The sequence below is a fragment of the Falco rusticolus genome, chromosome 3 (assembly GCF_015220075.1).
Source record: "Falco rusticolus isolate bFalRus1 chromosome 3, bFalRus1.pri, whole genome shotgun sequence".
NCBI lineage: Eukaryota > Metazoa > Chordata > Aves > Falconiformes > Falconidae > Falco > Falco rusticolus.
The window spans coordinates 51,381,663-51,398,444 of record NC_051189.1 but is presented as its reverse complement, the minus strand read 5'-3'; the positions used below and the strand labels follow the sequence as shown (position 1 = coordinate 51,398,444).

General features: G+C 38.6%; 1 long non-coding RNA gene across 1 annotated transcript; it reads right to left on the bottom strand.

Moving 5' to 3' along the window:
• Window positions 1–5,861: 5,861 nt before the first annotated feature.
• On the bottom strand, window positions 5,862–16,765 carry LOC119145662. Its single transcript, XR_005103481.1, has 3 exons — window positions 14,884–16,765; window positions 11,860–11,984; window positions 5,862–7,524 (listed from the first exon to the last, which is right to left on the bottom strand). It is a non-coding gene; the product is annotated as an uncharacterized LOC119145662 (long non-coding RNA).
• Between the last annotated feature and the right edge of the window lie 17 nt (window positions 16,766–16,782).

The window sequence follows — 16,782 nt, the reverse complement described above, 5'->3', positions numbered from 1 at the left end:
TGATTGTCACACTCCTACCTAGAAATGTACCCATTAGCAAAACCACTACCAGCTGCTTTTCCATTGATTCAGTGTCATTACTTTCCTTTTTAAAATTCTTACTTTGCAACAATGTAGTATCATGAGTCTTTACCCAAAAAGGCATACAAATCCCACTGAGGACAAAGACAAATCTTCCACAGGCTTTAGCTGAGACTAATGTGTGAATTAATGTACATGCACCTCCACACATAAAAAGAACACATATCCTTTAAACAAATTTTTAACCTAGAAGACTTTATTACAATTAGTGCAGAAAAATATACATATTCCTTCCAGGATTTTTCCCCTATGATCCCTTCCTTATCTGAGCACTCCTATGAGATGATACTGAAACAGGACAGGCTCCTGAATATATCTTGGATTGCCACTATATTTATGCACAATATAATAATAACATCAGCAGAAAGCAGTGGTGTAAACTTGAGAAGCTTTTTCATTTTTTTAAAATGGAATTTACAATAAACATAACAATGAAAAAAAAAGCCAATGAAAATACCTTTCAAAGTGTACTCCTAGCAACAAAGTGTTTAATAACTTGGAAGCTGCCTAAAAACTGAAGTCTTGCCAATAATTTTGTCTTACCTCTCACATAGGTCAAGCAATAATACTTTTAATTATTGATTATATAGCTTAAATGAAACATCTGGAAAATACTTACAGATCTATAAAAAGAATAATTGTTTTTATAACATTCTTCAGTTTTTTCAGACTGCAACTGATATACTCAAATAGATACCTTCCCTGTCTGAACTGTCATTCAAAAGTTGTGTCACAGAAAGTCTAAGGTCTTAAAATTGTGTAGTTTTGATTGGCTTTCAAGAAGAAAGCAAATTAAGCATCTTACACTGTACTGACTTCTGAGAAAGCAATTGTGTTTTCTGACTATCAGCACATTTCTTAGATAATGCAAAGACTTAAATCATGGGTACTAACAATAGCCCAGGTATTCACAGCAGTGATGCTCTTACACCCTTAATTATACTTTATAGTTTGACCTCTTATTAAAATAGCCCTCATAGGAAGAGTTTGAAAGAATCTAATAATGAAGGAATTTTTTTTCTGAATTTCAGAAATTTCTACAATCAATGTAATGAATTTTTAATCTAGTGAACACGTCATATAAGTCTAAAATGCATGTAATCTGATAATGTTTGCTTTAGTTGGAGAAAGCGGCATTCTTATTTCACATCATTATCACCATGGATATTATTGAACAATAAAATTGTGGTTTTCTATTTGCAGTATATTTTCATGGTACAGTATCTAGTAGAGATTGCAAAACTAAATAATACATATGTAACAGATTTTGAGAAAACATTCTAAAGGTTTTTGTTACATTGTGGAGAAACAGCGGCAGAAATTTATTTGATTTATTTTGACTATTTTAAGCTCATGAATGCCACTATCTAAGCTACCTAGAAGTATATGTAACAAAAGACCAAAAAAGAAAGGAAAAAATGGATTATGCATTTATATTGGTCTGTGCAAGCATGTAAACTATTGCCTTTCTATTTTACTTTTACTACTTGCTAAGCTTGTTAAATACATTCAGAAGTAAGAGCAGATGTTTATTTTAAAGGTGAAAATGAAGCCATGTGAACTTGTCAGGAAAGAGCTTATTACATTTTAAAGAAATATTTCATTTATTTACAGTAAATAAAAATGCACTTAGTAGTTTGGATATACCACTGCTGTAGCTTTCAGTATGCCCATATTTCAAGGTGGTGGTTTTTTGGGTTTTTTTTCTGGATAAAAGGTTCTATAGCAAGGTCCTGCTAGGACCTTTCATTTAAAAAATATAATAAATATTTTTATATTTATTACAATATAAATAAATAAATAAATGTTATAGATTGAGTAAAACAGAATTAATGGATACAACATCAGAAGTTCTCAGAAAATGCTAACATTACTTGGACCTTGACAGTGGAAATATTTTTCCAGAAGTGCTGTAGTGGTCTAGCTAGAATTTTAATTCTGTTAAGATTCAGTATTTTATCATCTGGATTTTTCCCTGCTTTGTTGGAGCACAAGTGAGAACACAGAGGCAACCTGAAGATTCAGTCTTTAGGAAGCACATCAGAGTTTTGAGAAGAGGTGCTTTGCTGATGAAGGAGTTATCTGAAGTAAAATGTGAAGGTAGATGCAGCTGGAATCTGAATTTTTTATTTCAAATAAAATGTAAATTAGAGGGGAGGAAATGTCATGCCAAATCATAATCTACAAATGCAGTGTTCATATTTCCAACAACATGATATTTAAAAGTATGCATCAAATTGAGTCCTTTTCCTTTAATAAAGTCAATTATTTCCTGTTGATGATGTACACCTCCTTTGCTTTGACACCAAAATGATATTTTCAAAACCCCAAAATATTCCATTCCAAATTTATCTTTTCATTTCTCTGAATAGCTCCTCTGTAATGACATCACAGTCTACAAAAACAAAATCTACACAAAGCGATGCTCTGTTGTTTATGTGGGCATTCAGAAGGACATTACCTATCACATCTCCATTTGGGGATCTCACAATTTATTGGTAATATTTGTTCTTCAGTTTGTTTCTAAATAAAACTAGTGTTCCCATAATAAAACTGCCTGTGGCAATTTTTAGAGCTGTTATATATATGGAAATAATCTAAAACATTTACTGGTACAGGAAGTTTATATATTTATATATTTGATGCATGGAGCACAGATATATTTCTGTACTGCCTATATTTCTATTACATTAAAATATTGAACATCCTCACAAATCAGAGAGTCTGTTCTATGGTTTTCTATAAGCAAAAGTTCTGACCAGAGACAAAAAGATATATAAACAAATCCTAAAACATAAAAATTATGTTCAATAATTACAATAAAATTAGTCAAAATTCCCTATTCTGCTACTCTGGATTTAAAAAAAAGTCCTGCTTACCAAATAGTATGTAATTACGACAGTAGTCTATCTCTGATTCTCTTATATATGTTTTCCTTAGGCTGAGTTTTTGATCAACATTCAGAGGCTGATTACTCTCCTAATTCTGTGAATGACCAGGTAACTACAACAAGACACATTTTAGCAGTAGTCAAGGTTTTTAAATGTTCTAATATTATTGGGATATTCTTGTTAATCACTGAAAGTAATCCAGTGTTCATTTATGATGAAAGAAAATGAATGGCACAGAAAAACAATTAAAAATGCCAGTCTTTATCTGCATCTGATCTGCATTTTTAATGGTACAATAATGAAATAGTAATTTCATAATTAATACTTAATTTTCATGAGGAACTAGTTTAAATAAATTATCAATGGTTTCCTAAAGAAAATTGTCAAATTAAACAAAAGGGAGTTTGGTAATTAGGTTTATTACTCTCAATAAATGCAATAGTGATATTTTAATTATATTTTCATTTATTTAGTTCAGAGAACATGATGGAATTATTACTTTCTAATGAAATTTTTGAAACTAGTTGTTTTCACAGAGTGCATAGCCATTTCATTTCTGATGGAGCTCTGTTTTTAGATAACAAATCACAACATACATGTAGGTTTATAAAATGTTACACTTGTTGACAATAATTAATTGTGCTTTTGATTTGTTAATGTTTCTGCCCTCACAAATTCTAAGGCTCATGGAATGATAGCCATGAGCTATGTACTATGGAAGCATGAATCTCAACAAGAAGTGTAAAATCAACATTCCCAGGTTATATACTGCTGGCTGGAGAAAATCTTGACCTCATTAAGTCAATGGTAAAAATTCCATGGATTTTCTTCCTTTGACTCTTAATTCCCCATTTTTAAATTTGCATTAACATCGGTTGTGTTGTTCTTTGAAATATTTTGTCTTTCAACATGAATGACACTTTTTAAAGATAAAAACACTTGCAAAATACAATCATAAGAAGAATTACTAAAAACACTAAAAAGGAAATAAGTATACCTTTGTGTAGTTCTTTTAACTGAGAAAATTACTCATCAGGCTAGACATTTGTATAGTTTGACTAAGCTATTGAAGAATTATTTCCATATATGTACAATGCTGCCTACAACATACTTCCTGAAATAAAGCACTTCATATATGTATCAGCTGAATTCCTTATAAAGGCTTTAAAAGATTTAGATAATGATTTAGTACAAATTATCATTCGTGGTCTCACGGACTAAGAATAAAGAGTAGAATTGCAGAATTTCTTCATTACATGCCAAATATCTACTGTAAAGGCCTCATGGAGAAAGTGAGCTCCAAACAGCTGTGTTATATTTTTAATGTGTTTGTCTGGGACAAATTGTCTGTCTTTAAATATATTCTGTCTGTACAATATACATGAATTACAACAACATTGTCAAGATGTATTGGAGGAGGACAAATCAGAAATGTAGGGAATAGACTTATCCCAAATATGGTCCTAATTATTCTATAAATTACTAGAAGTCATATCAACAGAACTATGAACAGTACTGACTTTCATTCCTGAGTTACAAAAATGTTACACGTTATCTGAATCATTTATTTGGAAGAAGAACATATCAGTTTCCAAATAAAATGTCAGGGAACTATCTGAAATAATGTGTTGGGTTTGTGTGGCCAGGTTTTGGTAGCGGGCGACTACAGAGGTGGCTTCTGTGCCAAGCCGCCAGCAGCTTCCCCCATGTCCGACAGAGCCAGCGCCAGCCGGCCCCAAGATGGACCCGCCGCTGGCCAAGGCCGAGCCCATCAGTGACGGCGGTAGCGCCTCTGGGACAGCGTATTTAGCAAGGGGGGGATAAACTGAGCAGCAACCTGCAGCCAGAGAGGAGTGAGGCTGTGAGAGCAACAGCCCTGCAGCCCCCCAGGCCAGCGCAGAGGGAGGCAGGAGGTGCCCCAGGCCCCAGAGCAGAGGTTCCCCGGCAGCCCGCGGTGAAGCCCCTGGCGAGGCAGGCTGTGCCCCTCACCCGTGGAGGGCCGTGGTGGAGCAGATCCCCACCTGCAGCCCACGGGGACCCCAGGCCGGGGCAGGGCGATGCCCCGAGGAGGCTGTGCCCCGCGGGCAGCCGGCGCTGGAGCAGCTCCTGGCAGGGCCTGTGGCCCCGTGCAGAGGAGCCCAGGCGGGAGCAGGTTTGCTGGCCGGGCCTGTGCCCCCGCGGGGACCCGCGCTGGAGCCGCTGTGCCTGAGGGGCTGCGCCCGGGGGGGGACCCGGCTGGGGCAGGCTGGGAAGGGCTGCTGCCCTGGGAAGGGCTCGCGTTGGTTGGAGAAGTCCATGGAGGACCGTGTCCGTGGCAGGGACCCCCGGCTGGAGCAGGGCCCGAGTGTGAGGAGCCTCCCCCGAGGGGGCAGGAGCGGCAGAGGCAGCGTGTGATGGACTGACCCAGCCCCATGCCGTCCCTGTCCCCCTGCGCTGCTGGGGGGAGGGAGAGAATCCGGGAGTGAAGTTGTGCCCGGGAAGAAGGGAAGGGCGGGGGGAAGGTGTTTTAAGATTTTACTTTATTTCTCATTATCCTACTCTGATCTGATTGGTAAAAAAATAAACTAACTTCCCCAGGCTGAATCTGTTCTGCCCGTTACGGTAACTGCTGAGTGATCTGCCTGTCCTTATCTCAACCCACGAGCCTTTTGTTGTATTTTCTCTCCTGGGGAGCGATACAGCAGCTTTGGGGGGCACCTGGCATCCTGCCAGGATCAGCACAGCACAAGTATAAATATCATAGGTACACCAATGCAAACCGTTCTGCATCTCCACCTTTTTACATTTTTAATCAACCAATTACGGAACACACTGAGACTGTTAAAATATGGAAGAAAGATACCATGTGGATTATTGAACTCTGGAAATCTATTGAAATTTGGCATTTAGGAAAAAAGGTCAAAACCTGTAAGTTCCAGGAGGAATGATATTCTGAAACCTGAAATCCTCAACCGTAGAAGATAGAACACTACTGCCAGTGTTCAAAGAATATTGAGAATTAGAATCTTAAAAGAATAAGTCTAGAAAAACTGTAACAATGGCAGCTAAATGAGTCAATACATCACATTTTACATGTAATTTTTTTTATGCCTCCCTTTCTGATCACACGAAATTATTTAATCTGGCAAGTGTCCTCTTACCTTTTCACTCTCACTGCTAATGAACCCCCCCTACCTCTTTGCATGGTAAAAGTGTTATATTTATCTGTGGGGAAACCAAACAACGCAAACAGAGTTGTGTACCTCTCCCTGGAATCATATAAAAATAATGAAGACCTATTCATTACCTCTAGACTTTGAAATCGGCTTGTGTGGTCTTAATATTGGAAAGCAGAGGTACAGGAGTTATACAAGTAAGGCAAACCATGCTAGCTCCACAGTTTCTGGTAATGAAAGTATGACTAAATCTATGGCCGAATTTCTCTCCAGTTTTTCAGATTTTAACCCATAAAGAATAACTTTTTGAAGAGTCATTTTCTTCATGTTAAACTTGACCAACTTCACCTGAATTTAAATCTTTTGACAACACTGAGCAATGTTTGGTTTAGTGGTTTTCAGCCACAAAGCTGCAACAGCTAAAGAAGATCGGATTTTAAGGGCCCTTTTGAACTGAACAGAGGTATGACAAATTATGACAAATTACAAATTCTCAGAGTCTTGAACTCCTCTGAAAATGGAATTATTAGAAAAGAGAAAATCCAGGCATACAATTAATACTTCTTATTTATAAATAGAGGAAGAGACTTCTGCTTAGAAAGGATATACAGACATTTGTACAATAATTTATCCTATGTTTGCATCTGTGCTGAAAACTCCTTTGTACAGAATTGCCAAATACAGCCATTTTTGCAGTCTGACAAAATTATTGCTGGTTCATATCCTTGTGATGTTCCAGTTGTGCAAAATATCCGGAAAGCTACTGTCATTGGCCAGCTGACAATCTTCTCCCACTCAGTCTGACAGAGTGGACTATTCACATGATACATTTCAACATTCAGCTTTCCCTAGATATCTATATGGAAAAAAGTGAAATAATAAATAAAATAAAAAAATATTTTTCAAATATCATACATCTGCCATTTACCTTTATATATATAGAAATACATACAAATTTTTTCATATGGTAGCCTGAGAGACCAAACCAAGATCAGGTTTCCACTTTATTTCATGATGTATACATACCAAGAGATTTTCAGTCCCTGTTCCGACAAGCTTTCAATTTGAATAAGCAAAGAAGACAAATGGAGGAAAAAATGAAATATTAGTATCTCTCGTAAGAGACGGAGAACAGTGCTAGAGAAAAAGCAACTGACTTCCAAGGATTCAAGGGAGGATGAGAGCCAGGATCTCAGCACACAGTTTCTGCAATACTACAGCATCTCAATTTGAACATTATCCTTCTTCTATGTCTCAGGGGATTTCACATATGATTTTTTTTTCAAACTAAACCTGGTTTTCAATCCTGACTACAGCAACCACAGTTTTTCTTGTTCAGACCAGAATAACCATCCTCCATTTATTCTGGAACTTGAAACTCTCGTTCCAATCTCTTCCTGCAGAGGAAATGCCAAAAGAAAAAAATGCTTTAATAATGTATGGATAACCACAAGAGTAAAGCTAGGGTAGTTTTAAGTGAAACTTGATCTTATGAAAGAAAATCTGTATAGCTAGCTTAGTCACTCTAAAAACTATAACTACAACATTAAAGTAATAAGACAATACCTTCCTATTTTTCAGTAAAGCTGGAGTATCAGGCACCTTGCTAAATTCTTTGATTACAAGTAGAGTGTTTTCTGTCAGTACATCATGAAATGTAACCAGGAGTCCCATTGTACTCTGCTTATTACCTTTAAGGTAGAGTTCTAGGTGCCTCGCCTGGCTGCTCACAGAAGACATGCACAGAAGCAGCGTGGTAGCAAGCATGCATGGAATGGGCAGCAGAACAGGCAGGCTCCACGGGACTTTACAGGTTTCCAGGCAAGCAAAATCTTGAGAAAAAACTCTGGGCTTTGTGACTTTGGATTAAGGCATTTCTACCTGAGTCTAGTTCAGGCATCTTAGCCTCTTCTAGGCTTGTAAGCATAAGAAATATTTCTTACGATCACCTCATGGATGCATGAAATGAATACTCTGTGTAAATGTTTACAGAACTGCTCTTCAAAAGAGTTAATTAGAGGAACAGTGTAGTATAGTTCTTAGTAACCTTAGACTACTGATTTGGAAAACTGAAAATGAACATTTTTTCCTTTGAAATTGCAAGGACACATTTAATTATACACTGAACAGACCTGAGACTGGATGCAGCTGGAATATATGTGGTTGGGCTGCTTTAGTGAGTACCAATCAGCTGAAAAACAGCAGTAATCTCTGTCAGGTGGTAGACTAAAAACACATCTTTGTATTTTTGCTGTAGGATTCTATTTCATAATAGCTAAACATATACTTTCATGCAGCCTGCAATGTAAATGATGTACAGGATGTGAGCTGGCTCCTTGCTCAATGGCAAATTTCCATCTAAGAATTTAGCCAGCATATATAGTGTTTTGTTTAAGGAAGTTTTACAGTATGCCTTTTGCTGCTGAGCTGTCACACTCCAATTTCTCTGTCTGAAATAGCATTATACTTGGATTGGTATAAGTGATGTTTTCATTCCCACAATGCTTATTAATATGAAATATTGTTGTATGATCTTAAAAACTGCTTATAATATACTCCTTGTACCAGTTACCTTGTGTTTTATAAATAACCAATTTAGATCTTTTAAGACAAATAAAGAAAAGCAATTTCTCCTTTTTGTATAAAAAGTTTTATTTTTGATTACTTCTCCCATGTGTATGTAAATGGCTGGCCGTCATAAAGGCAGGGTAGATGCTGTGCCTGCAGCATGTTATTCTCTTGCAACCATTTTCAGTAATTATGCATAACTTTTATTTCCTTTTTCATAAATTCTGGTAGCATGAATGCAGAAAACTGTAAGATTACTTTAATCATAACTTAAATCGAAACTGAGTAGACCAACCTAGTCAGCTATAAAAGCAGTTGTTCAGAAGTTAAATTGTCCTGTTAATAATGTGTTATATTCTTTCATTTCTCAAAATAACTTCCTTACAGGTTTTCCCCCTTATAATTGTTGAGTATAACCTAAAAGCCAGCTATTTGAAGCAATTGATCTAAAAGTTCACAGTCTACAAACCTTTATTACAAACTGCATACTTACTTATAACCTGCCAGGTAAACATTACTTTCTGTCCCTGCCCTAACCTCAGGCTCCACAGAGAGGAGTCATCTGCCATGAAAATCCTTACATTTTCAAAATTATCCTTACATGCAGAAATTTGCCATAATTTGGTGGAAGTTTCCAATCCATAAAATTAACATTGGCTGTATAAAACCTAGTGTAGTTATGCAGGTAACCCACAGTACCGACAGTGAACATCCATAGGTGCTAATTCTTCTAGAAGAACATACAAAATCATCTGAGTGTGTGTTTAATTAATTTTTAAATAGTTATTTAAAATTAAGTTTCTGAAGCCAATATTAACTTTAAAACCTCACATTTTTAAAAAGATGCTTTAAAAAAATATCTGGAGATTAGGGAATTCAAAAATTAATTTCTATACATTATCCCTATATCTTGATTACAAGATCAGTTAGGCATACTAGAAAAGTGCTACAATCTCTTTTGATTTTTTAGTAACTTGCAGAGAAACAGCAGACCCAGGCATCACGGGTATGTGTCTCTTCCATGTGCCCTCAGCAATCCAGCCAAATAGTTTCCAGTACACGTACTACCTGCTGCCGTGCTAGAAGCTTGGTTCTACTAATGTTTAAACATTTCCTTAACAGAACTAGTCTCATGAACTTCTGTGGGCTACTCACATATTTTAAATTGAAAAAGGTATAGATCTGGGAATGGTAAGGGCCTTAGACTTCATCTTGCTTTAAACTTTGAAATATCGTTGGGCCAATGCCAACTGAACTGTGATGCTCAGTATTGATATATTTTAATTTGGTTTTGCAGACCATAATGAGCATGATGAACTGTATATATGAATAGAAATGAAAGTTTTACTTCTCAGCTATAGTGGAAAATTCTTACAAAAGGTAAAAGGTGATCTCAAATATTAATTTATTTCTCAAAGGTCTGAGTATAAGTGATCGGCTGTTGAACAGCTGAAGTATAGAGCATGGATGGCTCACAGGAACAGAATTGTCCTAGTGTGGGTGTAAGTTTATCTGAGGTATATAGCAGAGGGTAGCCAAGGATGAAAACAGAAGAATGATTGAAGAAATCAAGCACCAAATACTCTGACATTAACATTTTTAAACTCATTGTTCTGACTAGTATGTTTTTAATTAATAATCTCAGTTTCCTGCGTGATATTCTTAGAATTTTAAAACTTATTATATAGCAGTTTTATAAGAATATGTGCACAATTTTAACTTAAATACATATATATATTGTTGTTGTGATGCCTACATACCAATGTTTGATGTGGTTACTGCACTACAGTCACACTCCCAAAGATCAGTTCCTGCCCCAGATTACAACATGTACATTTTTACTGCTAATAAGACAACATTGTCATTTGAATAACTATGGTATTTGCTCTATGTTTGGCTTTTATATTTTTTAGATTTAAATAGCTAATATAAGCCATTAGGTAAAATGGCACTGATGCTGCTAGTACTGGCCTGAATAGGGTCTCTTGCAGAGCCAGGGCCTTAATCAGCAGAGCTGCTCCAAGCATGCGCAGATTTCTCTGCTAACTCCAGGAGAGAAGATGGTTATTGTTCCTTACTGCAGAGTCAGCACAGCTCAGATAGAGAAATGTAACATAATACACCTAACCCCGAGTTGTTTATTGACCTGTGCAGAAGTATCATATGTTGTGTGGTAAGCCATAAAGGAGCAGCAAAGGAGAAAAACCACCACCACGTCTGCAGCAAGCCTACACTAAACAGACAAAGAGATTCCCCAGACGGAATTTGCTTTTCCGCATCAGTGCATCTGAGAAATGCCCTCTGCTGTTTATCACCAATACTGCATCGACCGTGTTCTTTTTCAGAAGTCTGTGGTGTTAATATACTAACATTTTATCTCTGTGCTGTTTTTTTGTTATTGTCTAAAAGTTTCTGATGCGTGCAGATAGTTATCTTCAGCTAGCAGAAGGCTCACCAGACTATCTTGTTCATTTGTCTCGTAATGCAGAGATGGTAAGGGAAAGCAATCCATTATGCACAAACAATTCAAAATATTTCCAAGTTGCCCTTGGCAAGCAGGTGCAAGCAGGTGTGTACTTAGCCCAAAGACAGCATGTAGTCCTTTTCTACAGACGAGCCTGAGAGACAGCATAAACTCTGACTTGCCTTTTCAGAGGATTCCAGGGTTTTGCACTTCTACAAACCCCAATTTGAATTGCAGATCTGTAGTACAACAATGATCTTTATTACTTTTCATGCTGTTGGACTGTGTGTTTTGTATCTGACTGTTACTATGGTAGGTTTAGAGCTCCTCAACCTGGCAACATTTAACTCATTGTGTGTAGCTTCACTGATACTAATTCTTATAGCTTTCATTCCTGGCTGAGATTAGACAAGAAAGTGATTATAGCAGCAGATGTCACATAATATAAATGCTTTGTTTGGTCATTTTATGATGTTGTCTGTCACAGAAAGATAGCTAGTGTAACTGCCTAAAGGGGCTGTGATGTCTGTCCTTCATGGAGAAAAAAAAAGTAAGGAGTAGGCTGTAATGGTACCATACGAGTCACTTGTCTTAATTTTGGTAACTGATTTTAGGATTAAGCTTCAGTCCTTCATATCCAGTTCTGGCAACCAGTACTTGTCCTGTAATTGTTGGTTTGTTGTGACCACTTGAGACTTACCATGAGCATCATGTATAAATTTTGCTTGTAATTCCTCTGGGACGTCTTCACAAATTCTTAAAATTCCATATAACTTGAGGTGACATTTCATAACGTATCTTTCTTGTGGGTGTTCATTCTGTAGGCTGAAACATGATATTAGAATAGCATCCATATGTTTGGAATTACTGAATCACCTTTTAGACAGGAAGATAGGTAATTTCTGTTAAATCAGACACTATAAGCAAACAGCTTTAAATTTTTCTCCTCTAATTGCAGCAAACATTTATAATCCATGCAATCAAACAGATAAGCATCTAAAAAAGAGCAGATGAGAGAAACTATCAGCTGCTGTGGTTTTGATTTGACTAAATTGTGTCCTATAAAAAAGAAAGTAATCTTGCTAGCCATCTGCAGACAGTTCCTGTTCCTCTGAGTCTTCCTGTCATTAACAGAGCTGCCAGGAGGTGTGATCTGTATGCAGTTGGAGTGTAATGCCTCAGAGGCAGGTTCCTTACTCTTCTGTAGTATATGCACAAACAAATGTTTTCAACATTTTCATGGTATCTTGTAAACTGTTTATCGTTCAAACACAATGGCCTTCTCATAGAAATTGTCCCCATGGATTTGGGGAAAAGTGGCTCCATATTCGTAGTATGAAAAGGTGATGGCCAGCATGGCCGAGGGAAGTGTTGCCTGGAGGTACTGACTGGAAGATGACTGCTTGGCAAGCTCTCCATGCTGTGGGTACCACCGCTAATCTGTTGGGAGGGCAAAGTGGACCTCAGGTTAACCTGCAATCAGTTACAATGCCATTAAAAAAGACCCGAGTGTTTATCTGGCTGCTGGAGGGCTAGGAGGGAGTAAAGAAAATAGCCCTGCATTTATAGTATTTGTCCATTCCTAGTCTGAGACAAAAGTAATGACAATTGTGGCAAACATTGAAGCCAACAGTATAAACCTTGGCTATTCATAGTCAAAGCTTTCATTGTTTGAAGATTTGCTATGGTGAGATATGTCCCAGGTAAACTCTAGATTTTACAATGTACTGTTCTCAATAGTTCTGCAAGCATTGCACATTTAGGAACAGACAATGTCCCCCTTGATCTGAAACCTGAAAAATACAGTTGTAATTATTTTTATTTTTTTCTGGTAAGGGTGAGCTCTTCTACATGTTCTGTAACCTTTCAAATCAGAATGGAGAGATGACATGCACAAGAAAATACTACTCTGTGCATCTGATTTAGTATTTATCAAAATTCAGCTTCAGCCCTCCTGTACTGACATGTTGAAGTACAGCCTGTAGGATTTTTTTTCATCAGCTTTAGGAGTCTTTCCAAATACAGTAACATCATCCAGAAAATACTAGATTCTGGGCTTGTTATTAAGGATTATTAACATATTTGAAAAGCTCTGGATATTGATCCCAGTCCATATGGTGCATGATTAAAAGAGAAAAGTTCCATTAAGTGTAATAAATGTTGTGAAACTCAAGCTGTCTGGATACTTGGCAATATGTATTCTTTAAATCAAGAGTAGAAAACGTACTCTGCAACTATGACATCAGTGTCTGTAAATGGTTAACTGTCAATCACCATGGCTTTGTCTGGCTTCCCTAAGTCCACACAAAACCAAGTATTCTGGCTTGTTTTTTCTCACCACCGTACTGAAACTAATTCAGAAAATGCAATGTCTCCATTAGGATCATTCTGGGCTATTTTTTAAGTTATTTTGTAACCCAGCATCTCTCATTCAATTGTAGAGAATATAGTTTTCATTGCCAAAGTGGCATCTTAGATTGAATTGTTGTGCTGTGAAGAAATCCTTCTGCACACATATGACATTTCCATGTAATAGCTGATACTATTTCTTTTGTGAGAGCTGAAACTGGAATTTGTATTGCAGCAGTGTTTTGCTGTATTGAAGCAATGCATACAAATACATACACACACACACACATTTATATACGTAGTGCAGCTCACAGACTTCTGCCTAACAGGAATATTACTGTATACAATAAAAAATTCAGCAGTACATACCAAAACCCATTTTTCCACGCAGGAAACTAGAACAATGTTCTTCAGGTAACTCACTAGATAAGTATCAAAGTCAAGTGTCAAACTTCTACAGTATTGCAGGTAAATGCATTCATTGAGTACTGAAGCTCAGAAACCAGTGTCAAATGTTATTTTAGTAGCATATAATTGTTGTTCTGAAGCAAGAAAAGGCAACTGGACACAAGTGCATCCATCATAAATAACTGCTTCCTTCCATGATCTGGCACTGTAACATCACATAAATATTGCTTAGGTAGAAATTCATAATATATTTTAATATCACGTCTTTATGCAGTATTTGCAGGTTATCCAATCTGTTTTACAGTGTACTGTGGAGATAGCAGTAGTATATTTACACACACACATACATACATACATGTTACATATACTAAGCTTTTAGCCACAGTTCCAGTGGCTGCAATTTGAATGCAGTTCACCATTTCTCAGTTTTCCTATTGCCAATTCAGTTAGAGAAGCAACGGTTATGATCTCTTGTAGTGTCGGGTCCAATTCATGCAGTAAATACTATCTATAATCAATAGGAAATGCTTCCTGCCACAAGCTGAACTTCACCTTTTTCTGCTGTGTTTCTAGAACTTACACATGATTTTTAACTCCTTTAAAGCAGCAGTGTACTGTTCTGTTGGGTCACTTGGTTTATGTGTATGCTGGCAATCTTTATTACATTCAGCTACAATGTTTATTGCAGAAAAAATGTATCTCATTTCAGGGGCACAGATTCATATTTTTTTCATCATGAAAGCATAGAGAATGCACACTGGTTCGCTGCTCTCACACAGCAAAGAGCATAAGTGGTTTTCTTTTTCCAGCATAGTCAGTACCATTAAATGTAAGGTTATTCCCAGTGTCCATAAGAAATACCAAATGAAAGTTTGATCCTAACTGCAACACACAACAGCAGAAACCAACCAAATAAAAAAATCAACAAAGTGAGATTAGCTTTAGAGGCTCCCTGAATTTCTTTTACCTGACAAACATCCTCCTCTGTCCAACACCAACGCTGCAACACCAGAGCTCTCCTGAGTAATGGAAGTTCAGTTCATCTTATGTGTGTGAAACAAGCGGATCGACGACTGGATCATCAGACCTGTGGGTAGATTGAGAACTACTGCAGAACATATCTGTCAGTCTTAAAACAGCCACTTATGTGAATGATAAACCTGCCTATGCTTTTTTGCTTTGTTGTTTCGATACTGAAAACAATGAGTGTATTTCAAAGGCAGTTTTAACGGGCTACTTAATTACTACAGATTTAGGCTTTTAGCATGGGGTGTGAGACCTATATGATATAGGAATAGAAAGTTACTAAAGGTGAGGAAATGCAAAAGGGAGGAAAAGAAAGTAGGGCAGAGGCATAAAAGGCAGAAAACAAAGTAAAAAAAATAGATGAAGAAGTGATACTAATGGCAAGCATTTCCTTTTTAAATGTTACTAAGCTGACAAAGAAGGTACTCAGTAAATAGTAAAGGAGTATGCAGCTGTTTCAACAATTGGATGATAGTAAAAAGTGTTACACAACCTAAAACATTCCATTTGCAACACCACTTAATATTTCTGAGGAATACTCAAATACTCAAATCGATACTAGATTCTGGAATCAATACTAAATTCTAAAGACCCTCCAGTTGTTTTAATAGCATTTTGTTCTGTTAATGTTTTTATTTTCATTTAAGTGGGAATGATTTACGACATCTGGAAAGGTGTAATGTTGAAGAACTATCTTCCATGCGTCATTTCCAATTATAACACAAAGATGAAGAAAAAGTGCAGGATGTGTCCGCAGCTGGCACACTGTACGCCACCCGCGTCCTCTTTGAGAGTGTTTTGGGAATGCTATCAGGTCGCCTCTTCCGCTTCCTTCAGGGCTGCCCCGGTTCTTTTCTAGATAAAACAGCCTGAGCATTGTGGTAGCTGGGAGTGATTCCTTCCCCCGACCCCCTGGTAAACTGTACATTTGTGTGAAAATAAGGCTTAATGTTACCCAAGTCAAAAAGACAAGGTGGAGCAGGGGTGCTGTTGGCAGAGAGGTGAAGGAGGGAGCTGGGACTCAACAGATGGATACACAAGAGCCTGAATAATTTCTAACTCATTTCAGCCTGAACAACAATTGCCCCATATATTTCAATAGTATTCCGCATATACTTTAATATTTGGGGGAGGGGAGGAAACGGGAACACCCCCCCCCCCATCACAGTATCCTGCAACTCGGGAAGGTGTGCCAAGTCCGTTTCGTGGATCTCTTTCTCAATCGTAGGTCATCCAATAAAAGCAAGCATCCTTCAGCAGCTTTACGAGCGCAGCACATCAACTCCTTTGTTTACGCTGGAACAAGAAAATGTGCGCTGCTGTTCCGACAAAAAAAGGAGTTAAATCGCAAACGCGGGATCTCTCCGCGCCGGCCCCCGTTCGGCCGGGGCTCGCTCTGGCACACTCCGGCGCGCGGCTGGAAGCGGAGCGAGGAGGGCACGGGCGGGACCCGCCACAGGCGCCACCGCCGCCCCGCCGCCGCCGCCCCGCCCGGGCCCCGCCGAGGCCGCGGGCTGCCCCCCCAGCCGTAAGTAAGCGCCAACGAGGTCGCACGCCGGGGGAGGGCCGGGCCCCATTTTCGTCCGGGTTTACCAAACGCGCTTTCGGCGTGAAAGGGGGAGAGCGGCGGCCCGCGGCGACGACGCAGGGCGACACCGGCCCCAAGCCGCGGCCGCGACGCCGGCCGTAACGACCGACCGCGCCGACCCGCGCGGCCGCCGCCCCCGCCCCGGCAGCGCCCTCAGCGCCGCGTCCCCGGGGAGGCGCCCCGCCCGCCCGCCCGCCGCGCTGCACCACGGGAGCTGTAGTCCGGCCGCGCCGGCCACCCCCCGCGACCCCC